General features: G+C 41.5%; 1 protein-coding gene and 2 long non-coding RNA genes across 3 annotated transcripts in view; 1 reads left to right on the top strand and 2 right to left on the bottom strand.

Moving 5' to 3' along the window:
* LOC142818838 (uncharacterized) overlaps positions 1 to 23,723 on the bottom strand; it is a 38,216-nt gene extending 14,493 nt beyond the window's left edge. The window contains exon 1 of the long non-coding RNA XR_012896494.1: positions 23,516 to 23,723. This is a non-coding gene — a long non-coding RNA (uncharacterized LOC142818838). The remainder of the gene's footprint in view (positions 1 to 23,515) is intronic.
* Positions 1 to 26,716, top strand: part of CDH4 (cadherin 4) — an 809,637-nt gene that overhangs the window by 599,146 nt on the left and 183,775 nt on the right. The window lies entirely within an intron of this gene.
* Positions 1,256 to 3,764, bottom strand: LOC142818839 (uncharacterized). Its single transcript, XR_012896495.1, has 2 exons — positions 3,335 to 3,764; positions 1,256 to 1,736 (listed from the first exon to the last, which is right to left on the bottom strand). It is a non-coding gene; the product is annotated as an uncharacterized LOC142818839 (long non-coding RNA).

Below are 26,716 nucleotides of genomic sequence, written 5' to 3'. Positions count from 1 at the left end.
GTGTGAATACCAAGAGAGGGAATATTGCTTTTGTATTAAGACAGCCTTTCTCAGCCCCTATTCAAACCCAGACTAATAGTGTCAAATTTGCAATTGAATTGCAGCTCTGCAGTTTCACTTCAAAGGCTGTTTCTGATGTTTTTTGTTGAAGGATGGCCACTTTTAAATCTCTTACTGAGTGCCCAGGGAGATTGAAGTGTTCTCTTACAGGTTTTTATATGTTGCCATTCTTGATGTTTGATTTGTGTCCATTTGTCCTTTGGTGCAGAGACTGTCCAGTTTGGCCAATCTAAATGGCAGACACACATTGCTGGCACTTAATTGGATATATCACATTAGTAGATATCTAGGTTAACAAGCCCCTTATGGTGTGGCTGATATGGTTAGATCCTATGATGGAGTCCCTTCAGTAGCTATGTAGGCAGAGTTGGCAACAGGGTTTGTTGCAGGGATTGGTTCGTGGGTTAGTGTTTCTGTTCTGCAGTGTGTAGTTGCTCGTGAGTATTTGCTTCAGACTGGGGGGCTATAACTCACGTCGGTAAGAATTTAGCAGTGTTTCCTAGGCCAGAACTTAAAGAGATCTGTGTCCTATTCCTGATTCTTCCTTTTGGACGACCTTGGGCATGTTATTTAATCTCTCAGTGCCTCAGTTTACCCATTTGTGAAATACCATTCTTCTTTGTAAAGCACTTTGAGACCTACTGATAAAAAATGTGAACTAGAGATTCTTATTGTTCACTTTTGAATAGTCACATGGGTGTCCTTGGGACTACTCCCATGAGTAAATGCTCACCAACAGGAGGTAGGTTTTCCCTTCATGTTCATGAAGTAGTATGAAGATATACAAAGCTTCAAAAAATGTAAGTAACATTACTCAGAAACTATTATTAAAAAGAGCCCTGGGACTAAAACAGTGTGAGTATTAATGGTTCATTGACTTGGAAGCTTAGAAAATGCCTGCCCACAGTTCTGCTTGTGTTAGTGAAAGTTATAATGGTCCTGGTTTTCATGATCCCCCAAAAGTCACTAAATTGATCCATAATTTAAATTCATTCAAAATAAGGAAGAGCAAGTTGCATCAAGGGGAATTCGGATCCACGTTGGTTTGGAGTATTCCAAAAACTTTGTCAATGTATTGGGAGATTACCAGGTGTTCTAGTGAGTCTGAGACAGTCTAGAGTTCCTTTGACTCTCTAGGTGTCCTGACATTATGTCCGAACACTGACGTGTACTGACTTTTGCTGCTGCTCAGCTGTCTCCTTCCATTACTCTGCCAAATGATTTTGAAACCCTGACCCATTCCCTATGTGGACATCTGCATCGTCAAACATACAGGCTGTCAAAACCAGCTGTTGGCGTAAGGAGAAAAACAAAAACAAACTTTTGATGCATTCACAGATCCTTCTGGTGATGCTGCAAGCTATTCTCAGGGGCTTCTGTCCCTAAAATTCTGCCAGGACCTAACAGAACTGAAGATTTGGTCAGCTTAATGCATCGTTCAATAGTTATAAAGCCGCTGGTGCTTCCATATTCCAAGTAAGAAGAATACAGTAAAGTCATTTCAGATGTCTTATTGCTGTATAGTAGAAAGTTACAAGAGGTTTAGTCATGTGTTCACCTTTCTCCCTAGAGAGGCAATGCTGGGATTCTCTTTGTTGGCTTAATTTTATAGTCTGCATCTGCCGCTGATTAACAGTGGGAACTTCTAAGTGCTGACCAACTCTTTTCGCAGCTCTCTAAATAATCGGAAAGACATACAAAATAATAAAAAGAGAGAAGAGGGTGAGAATCCATATTAAAGACATTAATAATGTGAATGGAAGTCTATTTAAATAATGCTTTGGAACAGACTGTCAAGCATTAGTTTAACATACAAGTTATTTCTTTCTTGACTAAATGCTAGCACCTTCTGGGGAATTCATGGGCCAGCCTTTAATATTCACAGATTTAGGGACCAGAGGGCTGGCGTGAGTTCTCCTGCATATGGCCCCATGCTTTATTATTGGTCCCACTCCAGGCTCTATTCTCAAGTAATGGAGATTTAGACAATTTAATGTATGACATATTAAAACAATAATGATTAAAAATGCAAATTAGATTAAAAATAATGAAGTATGTGCATTTGTTTTGCAGAAGTAAAATGTTCCTTATGACATATAGAAATAAGGTTGAAATATGTACGCCCATTTTAAACCAAGCGCCTTAATGAGGTCTGTAATGTCCGTGCTATAGTGTAAAATATAGAGATATGCTTATGCATCATGCACTGTGAGCTAATGGCTTTTTTGACAATATTGAATGTGTTAATGACTTTAATGTGGTGGAACATGGTTTTGGTCAAAGTTTTATAATGAATTTAGATTTGTTTTCGTCAGCTTTTTTTTTTTGCACCGCCCAGTGTGTGTGTGTGTGTGTGTGTGAGTGTATCTATATACATAAATATATATAAATATTATAAATATGCACACCAGCCCTGAGGGACCACAGTCTGCTCTGAGGTATGCAGGTGCAGTGTCTTGTTCCCAGCATGACTCACGCAAAAAATGCACATGATATTAGCACTTTAGGTTTTAATTCTGCAGGTCTTGTCTGTTTGATCTTTCCTATCTGGAAGAAAGCAACAAAAACATTGTGACCCTCATATGAGTAAGAAGTCTGGGATTTGGTCTTTAGTGTGTAGTGGATATGCCATTGTTTTCACAGGGACCTGATCCTGCAAAGTGAAAAATATCAGTGCAAGCTGAGATGCTTGGCATTGATTGTCTCATAGAAGACCCTGGGTATTGGTCACTTTCTGCCTTCTGCATGATGATGCTATGAACCTGTGAATAGCCTTTTTCTTGACAACCAAAATACACGTGCATAATGTTACTTCTCAGAGAGAGAAAATGAACATTTCTGTGGGCTCCTGTCACTCCTTATTTTCACATTTTCACACATTGTATCAACAGGGAATGTTAATTTAAGAATTATGACAGATTCCCTCATCTTTCCTTCATAATGTAGCAGCAGTTCATTTCAACTCACATCAATAGCATTCCTGCTGACCAAGATTATAGCTCAGTTGGAAAATAAGTCATTCAAATATCCTGACATAAATATTTTGGAGCATTTTTAGATTAGGGAGAAGGGAGGGGAATCTCTGGTTTCAGATGCTATTTTTGTATGCCTGTCATGTGAAAAATGGCTGTTTTTCTATTTTTACACTGAACTTTTTTTTTTTTTTTTTTTACTGCTTCAGCAATAACTACTTTACATCAGCAATTTCATCAGGTTTTTTAGCATGCAGTTATTCCACAAGCATCCACAGATTATAAACCCCATAAGCACTTACTGACACCATAGTCCAGTGGAGTCATTTAGAACTGTTACAATCAACACTGTCAATGATCCATAGATAATAGGTCATTAGGAGATGCTTGAATTGTATGTTGTGACGATTCCAAGCAGCGTGGAGCTGATGCGCACTTTGTACGGAAACCCCTGTCACTGAGATAGGAATCTCTCAGAAGGAAGAGGAAGAAAGAAAACGAACACAGCAAATGTCTTTGTAAGGCATTCAGATTTTAAATGACAGAGCGGCTGGCATCAGTGATGTAATAATGCTTAGTAACTATGTGGTGCTTTTAATCTTTGCATCTCAAAGTACAAAAGGGAATGGGTATCCTGGTCGCCATTTGACAGATGAAGACACTGTGGTGAGAAGGGTGTCGGGGGACAGGAGCAGAGCGGAGAGAAAGCTGAGGGCTAAATAGCTGGGCTGTGGGAAGGGTGCTGCTGATGCATATATAGACACAGAGGTAGGTTGACTATATTTCCCTATGTCAAATATGGGACACATGGTAAAATTGCTCTGATATACCTGAGTTCAGCAGCGGTCAATCAGAGCTATGCAGCACAAATATTCAAAATAGCTTCAAGTTCACAGAGTCCCCCCCCATAAAAAGACAAACTGTGTTATTATCTGTCTCTGCATCTTAGAAAGGTGCAAGTCTGTCCATCAGTCCGTGAGTCCATCTGCTCACAAACGCCTCCTAAAGTGGGGGTGGGCAATAAAGCAGTGGTGGTTCTCCAGGGTTAGCCCCTGGTGAACTGCTGCCCCTATATTTACCCGCACCTCCACAGGTCCAGGCAATCAGAACTCCCATTGGTGGGAACGGCAATCTGTGGCCGACAGAGCGATGATACCCTGTACCTGCAGTGGTGGAGGTAAATACCGTGGTGTGGGGCCTGCCTGGGGCTAACCCTAGCAGAATGGATCTGGCCAATGGGCTGACATTTGCTAATCCTTGTCCTAAATGGTAACACCCACCAGCCCTACCAGCCACCGGCCCTAGAATTGTGGCCCCCTTGGGACCACCCCTGGGGCTGGACAGGGCAACCCCAACCCCCACAGATAGTAGAGGCTGGGCAGGGCTATGCTGCCAAGAGGTTTCTGGGGGGCAGGCATGCTGGCCACAAGGGGGGGCCAGATAGCCACCACCCCCTGCCAGAAGTGACCAGCCGGAGGAGGGGGGCCTGGGCAGGCTGGCTGGCTGGAGAAGACACGTGGCTCCCCTCCAATAACTGCTAACTCCAGGAGGCTGGGAAGTGAGCACCAGCCCCCTGAGATGAGCCACCCCTCCTCCCACTGCATTCACGTAGGAGCAGCACCACTCTCACCAAAACAGGCAACTCCAGTAACCTTCCCCCATCCGTCTGCCCTGAGCTCTCTGTCCTGAGTCTCCTACTCTGATACCTGCACAACCCTTCCCTGAGGCCCCCCCCCACCTCCCACCCCTTGGCCAGAGCCCCCACCCCCTGCCTTGACTCCTGCACCCCCATCCTTGGTCCTCAGTCCCTCCATACCGTCCCTGCCCTGAGTTCTCTGCCTTGAGTCCCTTGCCCTGTATTCCCAACTCCTGCCCTGAGTCCCCCCCACACCACCCAGCTCCCTGCTCTGACTACCACATCCCCCATCCCCTACTCTGATCTCCACGAGGACCTGGGCAGCATTGGGTAAATCCTCTAGTGACTAATAATAGGTAAAAACATTGAAAATAGATATTTACAGTTAATAGTTAGTGATGTTTAGAAGTGCCTGCTTTGTCCTCATCTTGCTGTCCTCCATGGTGTGATGCTTCATGTGGACTGCATTTGTCACGTAAATCGATTTATCAGAGAATCCACTTGTTTTTTGGCAAATGGTCATAAGATGCAGCACAGTGACAGTCTAGGGCAAAATTCACTCACGCAAACAAAATATCCTTTATGGCAGAAACACTGAGACGTGATTTTTCAGGTAACCAAACTCCACTTATTAGTGAAACAACACATCGAACAAGATGGTGCCCAGCAAACACAAAATGAACTCAACTGCTGTTGCCATATCTGGGTATTCTACTGCTTTCTTGTCCATCTCTTCAAAAATGTTGCACCCCCTTTTCATAAATGGCAGTTTTCTGAGTGTTCCAGTCAGATATGTGACAGGGTATTATTGGGTTTGCATTTGTCCATTTGTCAAAAAATCGATTTTTATCTTGTTTTGGGTGGGAATTCTTGTGTGGCAAAGGCAAGACTGCTTTGTACATTATCCCATACCAGCATCCTTCTCAACAGGAACCACTCAAGTTTTCTCTGCATTCAAAGGCAGGTTTCCAGTGTTCAAAGTACTTCCAAGATGTAGAATAAAAATTCTCGACTGCATTGTAAAATTCCTGTTCCTTAATTTCCCCAAACTCAGCCAAAGACTGCAGCAGGGTGTTTTTGTGTGTGCTGTAACAAATCTTTCTCTGAGCCTCATGCTAAATTATTTTGAAGGGTAGGAATATTCAGCGCAACTTCTGTCACTGAGGCTATGTCTACACTACAAGGTTTTTGCGCAAAAACAAGTGTTTTTGCACAAAAACCAGTGGAGCTCCACACCTCAAGCACGTTTTTGTGCAAGAAAATCGACAGAACAGAGGGCTTTGCTGGAAGAGTTATTCCTCTCCCACAAGGAATAACTACTCAATAGGCACTTCTGTGCTCCTCGTTTTAAATGTACAAGAGCCCTACAGGGGCTCTTGTATATTTCAAAGGAGGAATGCAGAACTCTGTGTGCAGCCCCAGGCCAGCAGGAAGTCCCACTGACTCCGGGCTCCATGAGAGCAATTACCCCAGGGGCTCCTGTGGATTTCAAAGCAGAAGTTTTTGTTTTCATATAGCAGCATTATTTTCTTCCACACTAGCATGACCAAGAATATGAGTTCAACCTCCACCGTCATTCGCAGATAACACAAGAGACTTCAAGTGGGATTTATCTGTTTACTGACTAAACCTCTTGAATGAATGAAGGCTCAAGAAGTGTGATGCTGAAGCTGAGAACAATAAGGCCCACCTAGTCTCTGCCAGCTATTTAAAGAGCTCACTCAGTTCAGCCTCTTTAATGGGAAATAAACTTTTCTTTCACAGACTCAGTACTTAATTACACCAACTCTGTGAAGCATCTAATAAGGTGAAGGGCAGTAAAGTCACACTCCAACACCCTTCAGGTTTGAGTTTTCCCACATAAAATTTAAAAGAAGAAATCGTTTTTTAATACCTCACCAATCCATAGGATTATTTTAATGGAATGTCAGGCTTCCATAGAAACACATAGCTTTAAATAAAACCAATCATCATAAGATATGTGAAGCATGTTTTAAAGACATGCTTTGATTCATAAATTTATATTCAGATATCACAGAAACTATTTAGGTTCTGTTGGGATATATGATCAATGTTATTATTATAAACAAGTGTGTGTATGTGCATGTCTGTCTGTCCATTAGATCTTAACTGATGACATGATGGCTTTACTAAAGACAAAGGGTGTTTTGCCATTAACCCTCTGTATCCCTGCCAAAAATCTTGAGTGCTAACTGGGGTGCTCTCTCATGCCCCTTTGCTGTTCCTCTGAGTATCCCTCAGTGCACCCCTCCCCTTGCAGGCACCTTTCGCCTATGCTTATGAATTGTGTTTCACTCAATTAGCAAGGGAAAAGGCATGTTTTAGCTGAGATGAGACTATGAGGTGTGAGTTTTGAATTTGAACTTCCCTGTATTCAGAGGTGTTTGGTTTCAGGGTTGTAATCCAGGCCTCTCTGATTTTCAGAAGCAGTTGGGAAAGTCTGGGCATTGTACAGACTGAACCTCTTTAGTCCACCACATCCATGGTCTGGCATGATTTTAGTAAGCTAGATGTCCTCTGTCATGGGTCTACACAGCAGGGCTAAAGCCTAATAAGCTACACAACTTGAGCTACGTCAATTGTGTAGCTTAAATCAAAATAGCTTATTTCCACTTATGGCGCTGTCTACACAGTTAGAGCATTCTTTCTCCAACTTCCCTTACTCCTCATAAAATGAGGGTTACAGGAGTTGGAGTAAGAAGTCCTCCAGCTTGACATTATTTCAACATTATGTCGAAATAAATGCTTACTGTGTAGATGCGGATTATGTTCTTTTGGAATAACACCAGTTATTCTGAAATAATACTGCTGTGTAGACATAGGCCAAGTTTCCTGCAGTCCAATAAAGTTTGTTTACTGTCACCAGTCTGGCTCTCAGTGTTCTATGCTGTTGTTAAGCTCTAATTTACCCCAAATATCTTCTAAGAGCCCAGTAAGCAGAGGAAGTGTTGGTAATGCTGCTAGACAATATTGACCTCCCATGGTTTGGCAAATTCTCTGGTTCGGCAGAGTCAGGTCCCAAAGGTGCTGGACTAGAGAGACATTCAGCTTGTAATATGAGTTCTTTATATGCATTCTTATTCTGTTTCTTCTTCCTCATTCTCTGTTCCTTCCAAGTGCCGAGAGCTCTCAAAAGAAGCAGCCATAGCAGCAAGCTTTCTCCCCATAGGGAGCACTTTTTAAATGACAATCTTATTTTGTATTATAGCTCCTCTCCATTAAATCCTTATGTACTGCTCAAGCCAAGATGAGGGTCTATTACGGTAGCTGCTACCGGCTTCAAGTTTTGCATGCTGTGTCACAATGTACTGAAAAGGCCAGAATGCATGGTTATGAATATAGTGAAATAAAAAAGCAGCCAGGGAACAGGGAACCAGTAAATTGCACCACTGTGGGGAAAGGCAGCCCCAGGAGTATCTATGGACTCCTAATTTCTTGATTGGTAGAAGATCAAATAGGCCACACAGACGACAAGTTTAGTCTTCTGCAATAGACTCTTTGCTAGAAGATATAAGGTGCCGTGTGAGCAGCTGTGTTTGCCATTCTCTTAATTAGAGGGAAAATAGCATCCCACAGCCATAGACTCTAAGCAAGAGGGATGATCAAAGGTGGATGGTATCCTCAGAATAAAGAGGCGGCCAAAAGCTCAAAAGACTGCGAATTGGAGCCATAAAAAAGAATTAATAGGATGCCCTTCCAAAACAACATTTTTTTTGATCTGATAAAAACCAAAACACATATAACAACTGCAACCATTATGCTCAACACAGCATTTTAAAAGTTCACATGCTTACAAACACCCCGCTATGCATAAACTGTGATTCATTTGGGATGTTGTTAATTAATATTGGCATAGTTTAGCCTCCTACTGCTGGCCAGCTTCTTGCTCAAAAAGAATTGTTTTTAAAAAAAAGCGCAATATTTCATGTGGAAACCGTAAAGCTCTACTTCAGCTGTTAGACAAGTCTATTAAGGCAAAAGGGGGGAGGAAGGGGATGTCCAAGTTTTTTTCCCCATTGGTTACACTGAGTTTCTTTACTGTTGGCAACACAAACAACCTGATTCTTTTGCAAGCTGGTGACCACCCGTAGCCGATTAAGAGGTGCCAGCCTTTTGTTACCCTGCTTTTTTAGAAAATTCCCAGATTCCAATGGGGAAAAGCTGCCATTCTCTATTGAAACTCAGAATGTTGTATCAGCCAACACGCTTGCCGCTTTTTTATTTTAATTTCCTTATATAAACTAATGGACATGGATTCTTTATTTCAAAACTAAACAATACTCCTTTTATTAAAGCTCTGCATATGGCTGTTTAGCAACTAAGCACTAAATCCATGGAATAGAGGAAGAGTACAGCAGTAGTGGATTAATATATAAATGGATTGTTTTTCCCCCTCTCTAAAGCCTCCTTAAGTGCTGACTAATAAAAATAAAACCTGAAAACTTTCTGTGTGCTAATTGTCATGTTCCTTGGCTTCCAGCCCATCTGCTGCCTATCTTCCTTTGCATTTTAAAAAGTTTCATGTAAGAGCTTTTTTCTTCTGTCTACAGGCATACTATGCAGCTTATTCAAATCTACGGATAGGTCAGAGGGTCAGAAAAGTGTCCCTCCTCTGCCTTTATTTAAGCAAAAAGCAAGAGTGCTTGAAAACATCCCCAAATAGCAACAGACCACATACAGCATATCACAGACATAATGGCTGTCTTTGTGTTTTCCCTAGAAATAAACATGAAGGGCAGGTCCACACTTAGGCCAGGTCTACGCTGGGGGAGAAAGTCGACCTAAGATACGCAACTCCAGTTACGTGAGTAGCATAGCTGGAGTCGATGTGCCTTAAGTCGAATTTCTGCAACATCCCCGTTGCGGGAAGTTGACAGGAGAAACTCTCCTGTCAGCTTCACTTACTCCTCAAGTACCGAATTTGACAGAATGTGCCTGGAGTACCGAAGTTGATGGGGGTGTAACCAGAAGTTAATTTAGCAGTAACTTACTAGACCCACTAAATCGAACCCCGGGAGAGCGATCTCCATAGCATCCATCTCCCAGTAAGTGGAGACAAGCCCTAAGCACCACAAAAGTACTGAGCTAGCTCCTCATCTGTTGTACATTCATGTCATTCCACTGAAGTCAGTGAAGCCACACTGATTGGCAACAGCGGAGGATCAGTCCCATGGTGCAGCTTATTAAATGGGCCCATGAGGATTCCAGCATGTGTCAGACCCATCGTCTCTGAACTTGTATCTCAGGAGAAGAGTGATTTAAAAAAATATGTTTCTCGTTAGTATACTCTGGGGAGTACATGTGAGAACAAGTGATTGATACACCTGGATGGCTTTCGTCTCACATATTCCAGTTCAGATGATATAACTAAACACATCACCAGAGCTGTTTCTGGAGATATCTGCAAAAGAAATAAAACAGGACTCGAGCACCCTTCTTTCTCTCTTTCTCACCCACACACACACGCTACTAAATTCCTGTAAAGAAAGACTCTCTAAGTGGTTTTTCTGGCCCTCGCAGATGATTTTTAAGAGTCTTTTTTAGCAGAAGAGAGTAGGTGTGCCCAAGAACAACAAAAAACATTTGGCCAAGCCTCATTTCTCCTTCCCTTCCTCTTTAGTTTCAATTTCACAACTGCTGTTAGTAGGAAGCAGTCTCTAGGGCTACATCTAGACTACATCCCTCTGTTGGCAGAGGGATGTAAATGAAGGACTTTGAAATTGCAAATGAAGCCAGGATTTAAATATCCGGTGCTTCATTTGCATAATCACATAATGGTGCTCTTTCGAAAAAGCTCTATTTCGAAATTGAAACTACAGTCTGGCTATGTATAGACTACAAACCTCTTTTGAAAGAAAGCGTGAAGACTGCAACCAATTCTTTCGAAAAAGTGAGCCGCTTTTTTGAGACAGAGTGCCCAGGCAGTCTGGATGCTCTCTTTCGAAAAAGCTGTGTTTGCATTCAAGAACGCCTTTTTTCGAAAGAGCACTTTTGAAAAAAGATGTTCTTCCTCGTAAAATGAGGTTTACCACGGTCTAAAAAACTGCCGTGTTCTTTCAATTTAATTTTGAAAGAATTCAGCAGCAGTCTAGACACAGGGGAATTTTTTCGAAAAAAGGACACTTTTTCGGAAAAAAACCCTGTAGCCTAGAAACACCGTCTAGACGCGGTTCTTTTGAAAATGGGCTGCTTTTCTGAAAGATCCTGTAAACCTCATTTTATCAGGTTTACAGAATCTTTTGAAAAAGGGCCCCATTTTTGAAAGAACCGCATCTAGACTGAGGTTTCAATTTTGAAATAGCGCTTTTTCGAAAGTTCACCATTACGTGATTATGCAAATGAAGCGTGGGATATTTAAATCCCAGCTTCATTTGCACTTTCAAACTGCTTCATTTACATCCCTCTGCCGACAGAGGGATGTAGTCTAGATGTAGCCTAGCAGTGCCTGGAAAACCCCCAGAGCATGAGTGAATTCATCTTGCTAGGGCCTAAGACTGGGAAATGCAAGTGATCATCAAGAAATCATGAAGTGGGCCTTTGTGCTAAGGGCCAGTTTTTCAAGAAAATGGAGCACCCTTTCTTTCTTTCTTTCTTTCTTTCTTTCTTTCTTTCTTTCTTTCTTTCTTTCTTTCTTTCTTTCTTTCTTTCTTTCTTTCTTTCTTTCTTTCTTTCTTTCTTTCTTTCTTTCTTTCTTTCTTTCTTTCTACATATGGCTAATGTGTAAAAAGCTGATAATGTAAGTATAAGATGATAGAAACTTATTGCAGACAGACAGACCAGGGCAACACAAGGAAGCAATCAGATGATAAGAAATCGGCTTCCATTTAAGCACTAAAATAAATAGTCAGCTTATCAAGAGTTCAGTATGTTGGAGGCAGAGAGCTTTTGAAAATATGACCATAAATTTCACAATAGAAACTACTAAGAAATGAGTACACCTGAAAATCTGACCTGTGTTCAGACACCACAGTAGGGACTGAGGTTGGTTTTTTTTGTTTGTTTGTTTAATATGAACCACTGAGCTGTTTTAAAAATCTAGGTCCACGTGCTAGCAAATGCACGATTTTTTCCTATTATCTGTTTCTCTTACAGTAATAGTATGTTCAATTATAACAGTAATAGAAAACCTTAAAAACAGAGTGGTTCTGTAGCACATTAGAGACTAAGAAAAAAATGTATAGTGTCATGAGTTTTCATGGGAAGAACCTACTTCTTCAGATGAGTGGCGCAAGAGGCCACTCATCTGAGGAATTGGTTTGTGTGTATGAAAGCTTGTGATATTATATATAATTTTTTTGTTAGTCTCAAAGGCCTGGTCTACACTAGGATCTTAGTCCGAAATTAGCCCCCCAAGATCAATTTTTTAAGTGATGCATCCACACTACCAAGCCCATTATTCTGAACTAAAGGGCTATGGAATTTGAACTCTGTAGTCCTCCTTTTCACGAGGAGTAACACTATTCACAAACTTGTAAGTCAGAAATAACATTAGTATAGATGCTCTAGTGCCACTAAGTCAAACTAATCGGCACCCAGGATATCTCCTGCAGCTCCCCAGAGTGCTTCCTGGGGCTCTGAGTCAAAGGCAGGCTCTGTTTCCTCCCCATAATGAGGACACGAAACTAGAAATTTGTAAAATCAGGTGCCCAGAAGTCGAATTTAATACATTTGAAATAATTGCCTAGTGTAGATGTGGCCTAAGGTGCTACAGGACCACTAAGGTTTTTTTTAAGTACCCCTCTGAGAGCAATAGAAAAAAATTCTGATGGAAATGTGATCTCAAAGTAAAAATCTCTCTTTTACATTAACTAGCACTTGCAATAATATGTCTACCATCACATTCAAGGTGGCTCTCAGTGACACACCTTTGTTTTCAGTAATACATCTCAACATTTCCAAATATACAGCTACTGCACTCTTCTAAAACAATTGGAAAGTGTGACTGGTAATTGCTACATGAATATACCTGCAGTCTTTCTCTTTGTACCTCTTCTAGCTGAGAATGAAAGATCTAACCATTGTTCCTTAGAACAGTATTTAACATGTGACTATGAGTCAGAAAGAAGCTTAGCTGCAGAACTTTGAGTAAAAGTTTATGTAATTGAGAGATCTGTAATGAAGAAGGACGGATTCTGCTAGCACACAGTTATATGAATAATTTTATCCAATTTCAGTAGAACTAGTTCCATACTTAAGTTTTTGTAGGATTGCTGCCTCAGAACTAGAATTATTCCGGCCAGCTGCATTTACTGTTGTTGCTAATCCATTCTTACAGACACCACAAATAGTGCATTTCATTGTGCTTCTTTATTGATCGGGAGAAAGATTCACTTTGACAGCAGTTTCAGAAAAACCAACATGTTGTCCAAGATGTGGTAGAATTATTAATTATTCTAAGTTGACATATGGAAATTTAGTGTTTAATGTTTGCCCTGACACACTAAAGCAGCATCGTGCCAAGTTACCAGCTGATGCCCAAGAATTTCTAAGTCAAAAAATAATATCTGAAATATTTTCTAGTGCCATGTTTGGATTTTAAAATTCATGCTTTGATTATTTTTGTTACACTTAAACTCCCTTTGGCAGGAAAAAAAAGGGGAGGGGTTGAAATTCCACTGCATTACCCACTGCAATCGGAATAAATTAATAGGATTTTGCAGGTTTTTGCAGTTGTATTTGTACAACTTCATCTTGAAATAATTTTAATTTCTGTGACTAGGCTTATAATTTTTTCAAGCATGTTATACAGTTGGCTGTACATAATTATGTCTTACAGCTTTAAGCACTTACAATCTGCTTACCTAAACTATTTCACTTTGAACATGGCATTTAAGTGATGGTGAAGGGACTATCTGTCATTTTCCAGCTCTGAAATTAAATGATCAGTTAATATATCAAAAATACTTAAAAATGAACAAGGAGAGTCAACATGTCTTGTCAGACAGAATACAATTATCTGCAATTATAATAACACTGCATTAGGATCTTGAATTGTACTGGACTGTGTGGTCTCTACATGTATAAATTTATCAAGCATCTGATCTGTGTGGAAAATCACAAAACAAGCTTTTTGCTTCTAGCAGTCATTATTTTTGGAATGTCCTTTCCCTGCATGTGGTGTGAGAGTTAGGTGGAGTAAGTAAATTACTGTGTAGTCCTTTTCAATATTATTAATAATACTTCCCACTTTAAAGAATATTCCTTTCACCATTCTTAAGGTATCTCTGAAACATTGACTAAAGGCTTATCTGCATGGTGCTATAATGTGTTTTATAAGCATGTGATTTCTAAATCATACTGTCCCGTTGTACATTAATTTGTCCATGTAGACCAGGCATGTCCAAAGTCCGGCCCGCGGGCCAATTGCGGCCCGTGTTCCGGTTTAATACGGCCCCCGCTTCCTCCCCCTGTCCTGGCTCCCTGGCGCTCTTTTGAACTGGCGCACCCAGCGCGCCGCTTCTGACTGCGCCACCGCCCATGGCCTCCGCGGTCCTAGAGCCTGCCCTGTAGGGCACGTCCACAGCCCCGCTCCCCCGCTCGGCTGCGGGTTCGCCCTGCCCTCTCCGCCCGCCTCCGACCCCGCGGGCCCTCCGCCTTGGGGCTGAGAGTGCGGGGACGGCCCTCACGCATGTTCACTTCTTCAAATCTGGCCCTCTTTGAAAAAAGTTTGGACACCCCTGATGTAGACTCTTCTGGTGTGAACTAAAGTTTCCCTAGTGCATTTTAACACAGTACTGTTTCAAACAGCACTCCATTAAAGTACACTAGCAATCTACACAGAGCAATTACTACACCGTATGTTAGGGCATATTTGAAATCACACCCCTGTAAAACACTTTATCCTATGGTATAAACAAGCCTCATGCTTCAAAATGCCATGCTATAGGTAATATATATCATTTTGCCAACTAGTGAAACACAGCTGTGTATACAAACACATGCCTGATTTGCAAGGGCATTTATTGTAATTGCATGTGCAGTTTGGGTATTTGTATGAACAAATGCTTCTTTGGGAGTCTAATTGACCATCTGTTTGTTCAGAGGCCTGATTTGCTCCTACAACAGTGGGAAGTGCATACACTAAATGGGCACACAGGCTCCTTTGCATAATGTCTTTGGTTTCTTATGTTTTAAAAATCTGGCTCTTTAAGTTTGAAAGGAAATGTTGAGATTCTCTCATAAAAGGAAGCAATATGGAGGGTTTATAGACACTTCAAAAGCTGTAGCCTCATCATGCTTTTTAAAAGGAGAGTGCTGTATGGTATAGCAATCCTATGTCTCATACTAAAGGCAGATAGATAGGAACCATATCAGTAAAATGCAATGCTTGAAATGAACTAATCTAACACACTGATAATTCAGGTTAGAGCAAACTGGACCTTCAGCTCTGGGGGAATAAAAAATAGAAACTTAGTTAATGAAGCAGAAAAACTTGCCAGAGATTCAATCCTATGAATACATTTCAAATCAGTGAAGTTCAACTAAGTTTGAAATTTGCTTATAGGCAATCTCCTACTGCTAATTAATGAAGCAGTTCTTCAGACAGGAGCAGAGGCTGATGGAGTCTGAGGACATCTGCAAAAGGGGGATTGGTCTGGTAAAGATATCTTTGTAAAGTAGATCATAAATGTAAGAATTGTAGCTGGTTGAGGGTACACAGGTACACAGGGGGGCTATGTCTAGACTGCAGGCTTCTTTCGAAAGAGGCTCTTTCGAAAGCATCTTTCGAAAGAGCCTCTTTCGAAAGATCGCGTCTAGACTGCAGGCGGATCTTTCGAAAGAGAAATCCGCTTTTTTGAAAGAGAGCACCCAGCGAGTCTGGATGCTCTCTTCCGAAGACGGCCTCTTTACATTGAAGAATGCCTTCTTTCGAAAGAGGGACTTTCGAAAGAAGGCGTTCTTCCTCGTAAATTGAGGTTTACCGCCATCGAAAGACAAGCCGCGTTCTTTCGAAATAATTTTGAAAGGACGTGGCTTGAGTCTGGATGCAGGGGAAGTTTTTTCGGGAAAAGGCTACTTTTCCCGAAAAAACCCCTGAGTCTGGACACGGCCGGGGATCCCTGGTTTACCTAAATGCAAAATAGGTCACCAAAGAGTGGTGTAGGAGGTCTCAAGAGACAATAATCCACAGATTGTCATAATCATTGTCAAATGTATGTTTGGGTAGCATTTAAGGAGTTATGTATCTGTGCTAAAAAATATGGAGTTAAGAGAGGTCACCAGGAAGTGGAAATGTTCCTGTTAGGCAGGAAATAAGATGTCTATCTCTTGTCAGGTCATTTATATATTAGAATAGAAGCATGGCCATACTGGGTCAGACCAACGGTCCATCTAGTCCAGTATCCCATCTCCTGACAGTAGCAATGCCAGGTGCCCCAGAAGGAATGAACACAACAGGTAATCATTGAGTGATCTATCCACCGTTGCCATTTCCAGCTTCTGGCAAACAGAGGCTCCTAGAACCATCCCTGAGAACAACCAACCCATTCTGTGCCTCATAATACTTGCCTATCCACTGACTGAACAAGGAGCAGAATGGAAGTTTGTGAAATGTTCCAGGAAGGACATCTACAGATGAAACAGAGATCAGGGATGCAAGGAAACACACAGGAGCCTCCACCAAGAAGGCGACTGACAGTGTCTTTGTTTTATGAAAGGAGGAACACAGCCAACCTGGCTGCAAAGCTTTGCCAGGATTTCGGGTGAGCACTACTCTACCAAATATGAGAGTATTTTGTTCTTGAGGCTCTATAATGGGTGTTATGATTTTATTTGGCCATTTGTTGCCTGTGCTTCTACTTGCTACCATTTGAATCTCTCTGTGTTGTCAAATAAATCTATGCACGATTTCACTATAAATATATCTAAGTGCAATGGCATTATGGAGAGCAGTGATCCAAGCTGGAATGGGTAAGCTGGTCTGTTTTGTTCCTTTGGAAGCAGTGTATCTATAAATACTGTGAGTGTCCCAAGGACTAAACATCCCAGGGAGGTTCTCAGAGAGCTTGGGGAGTGTGGTGTGCTAATTGCTAAGCTATAGGGCAGGCAAAAGGGCCTCCGCGGGCCACATCTGGCCCGCCAAGTGGGTTGATCCAGCCCCCAGAGGCCCTGCCATTCCCCTGCCCCAAGGCAATTAGGGTCTGGGGGCAGGGGAGCGCTGCATGCTGCTTGCAGGGCAGGTGAAGACGTCATGAGCTCCCCCACCCACAAGCCCTGAGTGGCCTGGGGGCAGGAGGAGCCCTGATTGGCCTGGGTGCAAAGTTTCCTCTGCTCTCTCATCCCACCCTGCTGCGAGGATCACACGGCACTTCAAAGTGCCATACACTCATGCAGGGTGGGGGCAGGGTGAGGGAAGCTTCGCACAGCTCCACCACCTCCAGGCCAATCAGGGCTTGCGGGCGGGGGAGCACGTGACGTCTCCTCCTGCCCTGAGAGCACCACTTGGCACTTTGAAGTGCCATGTGCTCCTCGCAGGGTGGGGGTAGGACGGGAGGAGGCTTCACACTCCCCCCGCCCTCAGGCTAATCAGAGCCTGGGGACAGGTGAGTGTGTGAAGCCTCTTCCCGCCCTGCCAGGGGCATGGGCGCCTACTGGGAAGGGGGGGGCAAAGGGGCTCCCCCACCCCCAGACCAATTATAGTCTGGAGGTGGGGAAGCCCAGAAGCATTTTGGCTCTGCCCCTTCCAAATTAGGCTACGCCCCTTGTGGGGCAGCCTGGAGCCTGGCCAAAAATTATTGCCTACCCCGCTCCAAGGTGTCAGCCTACAAGGCCTAGAGGAGAGTGCTTGTGTAGCCCGTGGCTGGTGGAGTTGAATAGCTGACCAATGGCAGTCACAGTCAAGGCTGCCTCATGCTACAGGCAGAGGTGTGAGGGTATCTCAGAGCCATGGATACTCCTGGTAAGCGTCACTGTGAGTGGAAGGTAGCTGGGGCAATTGTCTTTGACAAACAGTGATAAATTCAATAGGAATCCAAAGGGTCTTTGGAGATGAGGGTTTTACAGAGAATTGCTGTTTTTTGATTGTAGAAGTGGAATGGTATGGGAAAGGGGGAGAAGAGGTGGCGATCAGCCTAGAGAAATTATTTTAGGAAAATGTTAATCACAGGTGGGTGGAAGGGATTAGGCTTGATCCAGCAGCAGTTGCCTTCAAAGGCGAGCAGGCCGATACCTAAACGTGAGTGGGATGGAGAGAAGACACAAATTCCCTTTGCTCACCCACATCTGTAGATATACATATAAAGGAGCTATAATCTGGATGCAAGCACTTATAAAGTTTGTGGATGGCGTTTCATGTGCCAAACTGGGAGGCGTTTCATGTGCTTTGGAGAATAATTAAAATTCATATGAAAATTGGAGAAATGATCTGAAATGAATAGAATGAAATTCAATAAGAACAAATGCAAAGTACTCCACTTAGGTAGGAACAGTCAACTGCACACTTGCAAAATGGCAAGGAGTACTTCAGAAAGGGATTTGGGGGTTATAGTAGATCACAAGCTAAATATAAGTCAACAGTGTAATACTATTGCGGGGGGACGGGGGACGGACCAAAGATCATTCAGTAATGTAATAACAGGAGTGCTGTAAGCAAAGCATGAGAAGTAATTCTTCCATTCTACTCCTCAGTCCATTATAGTATTGTGTCCAATTCTGGAAACTGCCTTACAGGAAAGATGTGGGCAAATCAGAGAAGTCCAGAGCAGGGGAAAAAAAGATTAAAGTTCTAGAAAACATGACCTATGAGGAAAGATTGAAAAAACTGGGTTAGTTTAGTTAGGACAAGAAAAGAGTGAGGAGGGACATAACAGTTTTCAAGTACATAAAAGGTTTTTACAAGGAGGAGGATGAAAAATTGTTCTCATTAACCTCTGAGGAGAGGACAAGAAGCAATGGGCTTAAATTGCAGCAAGGGAGGTTTAGGTTGGATATTAGGAAAAACTGTCAGGGTAGTTAAGCACTGGAACAAATTGCTTAGGGAGGTTGTGGTATCTCTCTCAGTGGAGGATTTTAAGAACAAGTTAGACAAACACCTGTCAAGAATGGTCTAGTTGTTATGTAATCCCCCCTTGAGTGTAGGGGACTGGACGAGATGACCTCTCAAGGTTCCTTCCTGTCCTGCACTTCTGTGATTCAGAAACAGCTATAACCAGCTCTTTGATGCTCCCCCACCTCATTCCATGGCTAAAGCTCTGGTGCAAGAGAGTCTGGCCCAGTGTTTGGAGATTTGTGGAGAGTGATATTCCCCGAAGCGGTTTGCCTCTCCGAGAGAGCTGAAAGGCAATTTACTACAATATAAGAAATCATATTAAAAATAGGTTTTGTGATACGCTTTATGGCAGGGGTGGAGAACCTCATGCCCGGGGGCCAAATGCAGCCCCTGAGGCTCAGGGCTCCCATCCCAGCATTGGGGAGCCCACTCTGGTGCTCAACCCCCACCATCCTACCATGGGGCAGGAGCACACAAAATCTACTAGCCTACCCGCCCCATCCAGAAAAGGTTCCCCACCCCTGCTTTATGGCGTATCTGAGATCAGTTTTATTTTCAATGGATATGGGGAGCTTATATGTGTATCACAGTGTATATGGTGTGCATACATATGCATGCTCATATGTGTGTGTGTGTGGTGCATATGTGTCTATTAGTGTATACTGTGCATATAATGTTCACAAGTATGGTATGTGTGAGATGAAGACAATGTGTGTGTATGTTTTTGCACAGTGTGTGCAGGGTATTTGAGTGTTTATGCACCACACATACAGTGTGCATGTATGGTACAAATGACATGTACGGATGTGTGTTGCCATATCCTTGACTTTTGTTCATGAGTACTTTTTATGCTTTGTTGTTGGAGTCCCAACGTTCTTTGGCAGTACATTTTAAGGAAGAAATGCTGCACTTGGGTGTTCGTGTACAGATGCCTTTGTCCTTGGTAAAAAGAAGCACACGTGCTCATCCAAAGATAGAATTTGGGCCCTCACGCTGGGGTGGGAAATGAGTGGCCTGCAGCCTGGACATGGTTCACTCAGGTTAGTCTCTGGCAGGCTGGTGGTGCTTTTTTACCTGCACATCTGTGGTACTGTCACTTGCAGTTCCTGTTAGCCACAGATTTCCATTCTTGGCCAAGGGGAACTGTGGGAAATGTCCACATCTGGCGCACGGACCACTTAGGCTACATCTATACTGCAGCACTACTTCGGGATACCGGCGGTATACCAAAATAACTATTCTTCATCTTTTGAGTGCGCCCGTTATTTTGAAATATAACGAGCTCACTATTCTGACGTCCCTGTAAACCTCATTCCACGAGGCAGAAGGGACATTTTGGATTAGCGATTTATTTTGAAATAAGTGCTGTGTAGCACCACATTTTGAAAGAAGCTATTTTGAAATTGACTTGAAATAAGTACACAATTTTTCAAAGAGCTACATTTTCAACCATTTCAGGTTAACTCATCCCTTTGCCGATGAATGAGATTATTTTTCTATATATTCTATAGAATGTGATATATGCGATAGAAGGCAAGTGTCTTGTGACATAACTAGGGTCATTAGAGAGACTAAATGTTAAGTACAAAAATACACCCAGGGATCAGCATATTTGATACACTAATAAGATTCTTAATCTCTGCCCTTCAAGCATCCACAAAGTAATATCCTAAAAATTAACCTCAACAGATTTTATAGCCCCAAACTTAGAAATGGAGAATTTTATTTTTGTGTCCAATGTTATACATTGTTAGCTGCTTGTAAACAAGCCTAGAAGTTTCATTTAAGGTTGAGGATAGTGATTCTAATCCTGCCATGTATGATCAGTAGTGTCTGTAGGTATGGTACCGAATGTGAATTGAAATACATTGCTGTGTAAGGTCAGGAGAGCTAGACAACAGGGGGAAAGATATAGCTTATTATGGAAGTAAAGGTCACACCAAGACAAATTATATCCCATGAGAGTGGAAAAAACTTCCCTTCATGAAGATACAGAAGTGTCAGTTTCTTAATGTTTACCTTTTTGCTGCCTCCACACTATGATACCGATAGGAATGGAACTTGTGTCGAAATGGCTCTGTGTTGGCTGTACAGTGACTATTCTTTTCTCTCTGGTGTGATGTGCAATTTAATGTTTTTTTAAACAGCTTGGACCAGATCCTCAGTTGGGGTGAATTAAAGCCAATGGGGCTAGCCTGATTTATACTAGCTGAGAACTGGACTTGTTAGTTACCGTGATATAGTTAACCCAGCTAAGCACGAAATTTGCTAGCTCTTCTAATCTCATGGAACAAGTGATTTTATTCTTTGTATACTACCACTCCCAGGAGAGGGCTGGTCTCTCTCTTTCCTACATTGACTTTGTGGATTTATGCACAAGCTAAGTAAGTTACAGTTTAGGGCCTCAGTTTATGAGGGGCCTCTAAATACAAAAAAAATTACTATTTTTTAATTGCATCCTCACCTATATACTGGTATATATGCAAATATAAATCTTTATTATCTCTATTTTCATTGTCCTTTCTGTTAGAATAGTGCACATTTTTGGTAATACTATGGGGATTCTTAAACGTGACATAGCTTAGGGCCTCAGCATGTCTTAATCCGGCTCTGGTGATGAAAGCTAATGGAAGGCTCCTGGATGGACCCACAGCAAGGACTCATTTAGAAAAGATTTTTGAGCTACATCCCAGTATTCTTACTTGGTTTTTGTTTAGTCTTCACTTGTACATAGGTGTCACTGGCTAGCTGCTTGAGGAAGGGTTGTAGGACTAAATTATGAATAAGTATGTCAGGATGTATCCCTTTATAAGTAGATAACGGAAAATGTCCTCCTGTAGCATGTAGAATAGTGACTTTCCAATCATGACAAATTATTATAACTCTTTCCTTAGCTACCAGAGCAATTTGATTTGGTTCAAACTTCCACCATGCAAGACAGGTCTTCATAAATGGATGGATCCCTGTCTGTCAGAATCAGCCTCCCCCCCCCCCCCCCCAATCATTTATTAAGGAGCCCTGGTATCTTGCATGATTTGAGATCAGACCAAATGAAATATCCCCAGTAGTTTAAGAAATCATCTCGGCCAAATTCTCTGCTCTTGGAAGTGGCTGTTGCTCCATTGGACGTGCTCTTAATTACATCCAAACCACTTTGTGCCCTACCACCTTTCATGATGAGAGCTTAGACAATGTGGGTTCTGCAGGTGGAGGCATCTGATTTCTTGCTGTGTTTTAAAAAATGGGTAACATAGTGCTATATATTCTAGATCTTTAAATAATATTCCGTTTCTATCCACTTGTGCACTGTCTCTCTCTCTCTCTCTCTCTCTCTCTCACACACACACACACACACTATATTTTTCACTATTTCCAGAATGTGATGCCATTTTCCAATATGAAAGCTAAAACCATTGCAAAAGAACTGGAGAACCGTACATATTGCTTATTAGCATTACATGTGGAAGACCCATTAGCTTTGGCCACTTCTTGTTACAGATGCATTAGCTTTTTGACCTTCATAATAACAAGTAATGAAGGTTGCTTAATTAGCTAATCATGAAGACCAGGCAACAAATTAAAGTAGATTGAATCTTCACCAGTAAAGAAGAAGAGACCTGATGACTGTGGCATCAAAACTCTGGCACCGGTAGATAAGAGTCCAACGGTCACTTAGTCCTGCAGCATCCAGGCAATCAACTCATGCAATGATGCAAGTGCTCTGTAGGTGCAAGTGATATTACAGCAAATCTAAAATACAGCTGATGGCCAGTGCAATTAATATTGACACTCTGCAAAGTCTTGGGGACTTGTAATAGCTCATATGATTGTATTGGCAAAGGAGATTTTCTGAAACACATAAAGGTCTCGTTATCAAGTGTGGTTTGGATTCTGCTTTTCACTTTTGCTTGTTGTTACATCTTCCCCTCCATTGTACACAGGGAAGAAAGACAAAACCTAAATAAACACACCAGAAAAACCTGGAGGGAAAATTCTGAATTAAAAACTTAACTGGGGGAATGGAGGGGGATCAGTGGAATCACGTCCATACAGGCTCTTGTTTATGAATAGAAACTGGTTTGTTGGGGAGAGACTGGCAGAAGTAAAAGAACCAGAACTTTGGAGGCTCCAATGCAATGCCATAATTTACGAGATTTCTTTTGCTGCCCGACTCAGAGGGTCAATGAGCAGGAAACAGACTTCTCCTGGTAAGCATCAGCTTGGAGGCAAAGCAGCTTTGTGGTGATGTTACTGGGGCTTTCAGAGAGTACCCATTGTTGCTAGAAAGCTGCATAAAAATATGGTAGCAACCATGAGGTTTATTCCCTTGCATTTTAATGTTTTGCAGCATCTCGTTTCACCCACACAGATCCTATGATTCAGATGTAAAAGCAGAGGCTTTAATACAGAATAAAGACGTTCTTGAACTCTAAAGGACTATGGGATACTATTTTTGTTCACTGTTGGCATTAAGTTAAATCAATTACAAATCGTACTGAAAAGATTTTCCAGAGGATTCAACCTGCCATCAGGCCACTAGGACTAAGGGAACACCAGGCTAATGGGCAAGATCTCCCCAGTTAGGTTTGTGTGTATTTTTAAAGTCTTTTAAGCTCTTCCTTAGGAATGGTGGTATTAGTGCAGAGAGAGACGGAAGAAATCAATAACTCAACCCCATTTGGTATTTCCAACCTTTCTCTGTTTGTCAGCCCTCTTAAAGGGGGAAAAGGTCCTCTCCCGGTCGGCTTATTTGTAGATACTACCTATGACAATAGATTTGTATTCTAGTGGCTGGAGGCCTGTGCACTAACTCAGCTTACCTAGTAAATGGGAATTTACCTTTAGCTCAAGTGTGGAAGCACTTTTTCTTTCAGGTCTCAGGATCCTTTTTTCAAGTTCCAGCAAAGACAAATTAATCAGAAGACAATTGTAGTTTTCTTTCTTTCTTTCTTTCTTTCTTTCTTTCTTTCTTTCTTTCTTTCTTTCTTTCTTTCTTTCTTTCTTTCTTTCTTTCTTTCTTTCTTTCTTCCAACCAACCAACCAACCAACCAACCAACCAACCAACCAACCAGCTTGAGGTCACCAGAAGGTATACTAACAGAGAAGAGAAGTTAATGAGTATTCCCTGAACTCCATGGGTCTCCATACTTCTCTTACTTAATTATTAGCTATCAGTTGGACTTTTGATCATGCTTACTGAAAACAAATATGTTTCAAAGTCAATGGGCGGTAATATGATTGGAGATGCAGTCTTAGAAATCTGCCTTTTTACTAATTTATAAAGAGATTGTGAAATTAGAATTGAAAACATGTACATGAACGATTCTTAAACTTACTGCAAATTCAGTTTTTAAAAAAAACTCTACGTAGGAATCTCACTGAGCAATAAGATGTAGTTGAATTAAAATATTTCCACTAAAATTAATGAGCCAAACTTAGACTGCTTGAATTGACTCTTAAGTGTGCTGACTTAAAGGATTTGAATGTGTTTGCATTTCTTGGCTTCCATATAATGTTTTGATAGAATATACCCTACAATTACTATACATTTGGTCCTTGTAATGGGCAAAATAGTTAAAAACATAATAATAAAAATATTTTTTGCTTAGCATTGACACTGTTCTACATGGCCATTAGTAATTATGATGTTTTGTGTAAAACAAAAAAATCAGGTTCAAGTATACAGAAGTCATGCAAATTCTAATGTTACTGTTCAAAATTTCATATGAGGCTTTGTGGGATGGGCAGTTTTGGAGACATATTCAGAATCACGTCAGAGCAGATCAGGCTATTATCTTATTTTTCAGTTTGTTGGTAAAAAGTAAAATGGAGGATAAATTCCTCATTTTGCTGTGCCTAGGTGAGTGTTTCTCAACGTGGTCTGCAAAGACACTTTGAGAAACCTATTCACTGGCTGCACTGGTTTATATACTGGCACCACAGCCACAGAGCCTCGCGGCTGCTATTGGCTCCGTTTCACCATTTGCAGCCAAGGAAAGTGGCACGGAAAGTGGCAGCCCGGCCCACACCACTTCCCACAGCTCCCCTTGTTTGCAAATGGTGAAACCGAGCTAATAAAAGCTGCGAGGTTCCGTGACCACAGCACTGGTAAATAAACAGACTGGTGCATCCAGTTAATAGTTTTCTCAAAGTGATTTTGTGGACAACTTTGAGAAACACTGGCCTAGATACATCCCCAACTGGGTACATCTTCCCTGTGACCTGTAAAATAACTTGTTTTGTATCAATTAGCAAATACTACACCATGACAAAATAAGTTCAATTTAACTTCCTATTATTTCATGATACAGCATATTTCACAGCAGCATTGCTGAGTGAAATACGGTTGTTGTGTGTTATTACATGGTATATTGGGTTACACATAAATTGTAATTCACCAGCTATCTAGCGTCCTCTGACATGCCAACTAGACAATTCTCAACAGCCCATTTGTTCTTATTTCCAGTCATAGAGCAGCATTGCTGTCAACTCCAGAGGATAGTTATCCTTTGTCCTGTAGGGCGAGAAGGTAAGTAACTGCAAGACCCAGCGCAAGAATCAGGAATACTAAGGCAAGGTCTACACTGGGGCCAAGCTTGAACTATGGTACCCAAATCCATCTACAAGAATAGCATAGCTGGAGTCTACCTTTCTTAGTTCAAATTTCCATTGTGTCCCCCCTGTGATGGGATGATGGGAGAAACTCTACCATTGACATCCCATACTCCATGTGACCGGTGGAGTACCAGAGTCAATGAGAGTAAGATCAATGGTCAATTTGACCCCCGGGAGATCGATCTCCACAGCATCGATCTCCCGGTAAGTAGAGATGAGGCCTAAGACTACAAGAAGGATATGATCAGTAGAAACAAAACAGAGGTATAAAATCTGTTACCTTGAACAAACCCTTAAATTGGGCTGGCAAGAAAACTTGGAGCAATACAGCTGGATGTTAAATCTTGGTGGATGTGTATGTCCCTTAAGATTTTGTCTAAAAATGTGACATGAAGTTCTGTATCAGAAAAGAATACTAAGCATGTGAAGGGGAAAGTCCATTAAAATTCAGCAATGCTAGAAACGATAAGAGAAAATCTGATGACAGAACTATATGAGTTTTATATCAAGGTTTCTAACCTACGTTTCCATGTATTTTGGCCATTCTATCAGAGAATCCTTAAAAGAGAAAGGCCTGTTTCTATTTTTACTTACACTGATTTTAGATCTGTGTCATTTCACTGATCTCCAGTTATTATATATTTACTATAGTGTAACACGAGATCCAAATCAGACAAAACTCTTTCCAGCTGTGAATTGGGAATTGATTTAAAGTATTGGACTTAATTTTGTTTGGCTCAAGTACTGAATGCCACACCTCATTAAGTTGATAGGGAGTTCTGATTAGGACTCAGTTCTTAACTCTGCCACAGGTTTCCTTTATGGTCTGGATCATGTCATTCAGTCTCTCTGTGCCTCAATTCTCCATCTGTAAAATGTAGATAATGTTTCTCTATCTCACTAGAATGGTGTGAGGAAACCTCCCTTAGTGTTTCTAAGGCACTCAGTATAACATCAGGAGAGTCATGTCAGAACTTAGTTATACAGAATTGCAACCTCTGTCCTGATTCTGAACTTGAGGTCTCCCATTTGATAGTGCATTTCTTGATATGGTTAACAATCCCAAAGGCTAAATTCCTTCCCATGTGTTTCTGGAACATGAAAACCTTTTTGAAGAATGAATCCATTACAACAATCACCACCAACATCATAAGTTAAGTTAATGCACATATCACTTTAACCATGTCTTCATACATACTGATACAGTGAGGATCATGGAGGCCTTAGGATGCTACAGTAATAACGTTTTAAAATATATTAATGAATTTAAGGAAAATTAACCTTTCACCATCTGTTCTGTAAATTAAAAAATATTAATTAATGTAAGATAAGTGAATGAGATGCATGTATATAATCTTCACTCACAGTGTTGTTATGAGCATGTGCTGTGTTTTTCTCATTTACCAGACATAAATAAGATGTAAA

This window comes from Pelodiscus sinensis, chromosome 18 (assembly GCF_049634645.1).
Source record: "Pelodiscus sinensis isolate JC-2024 chromosome 18, ASM4963464v1, whole genome shotgun sequence".
In the NCBI taxonomy this organism is placed as follows: Eukaryota; Metazoa; Chordata; order Testudines; family Trionychidae; genus Pelodiscus; species Pelodiscus sinensis.
This window is presented reverse-complemented; position numbering and strand designations above follow the sequence as displayed.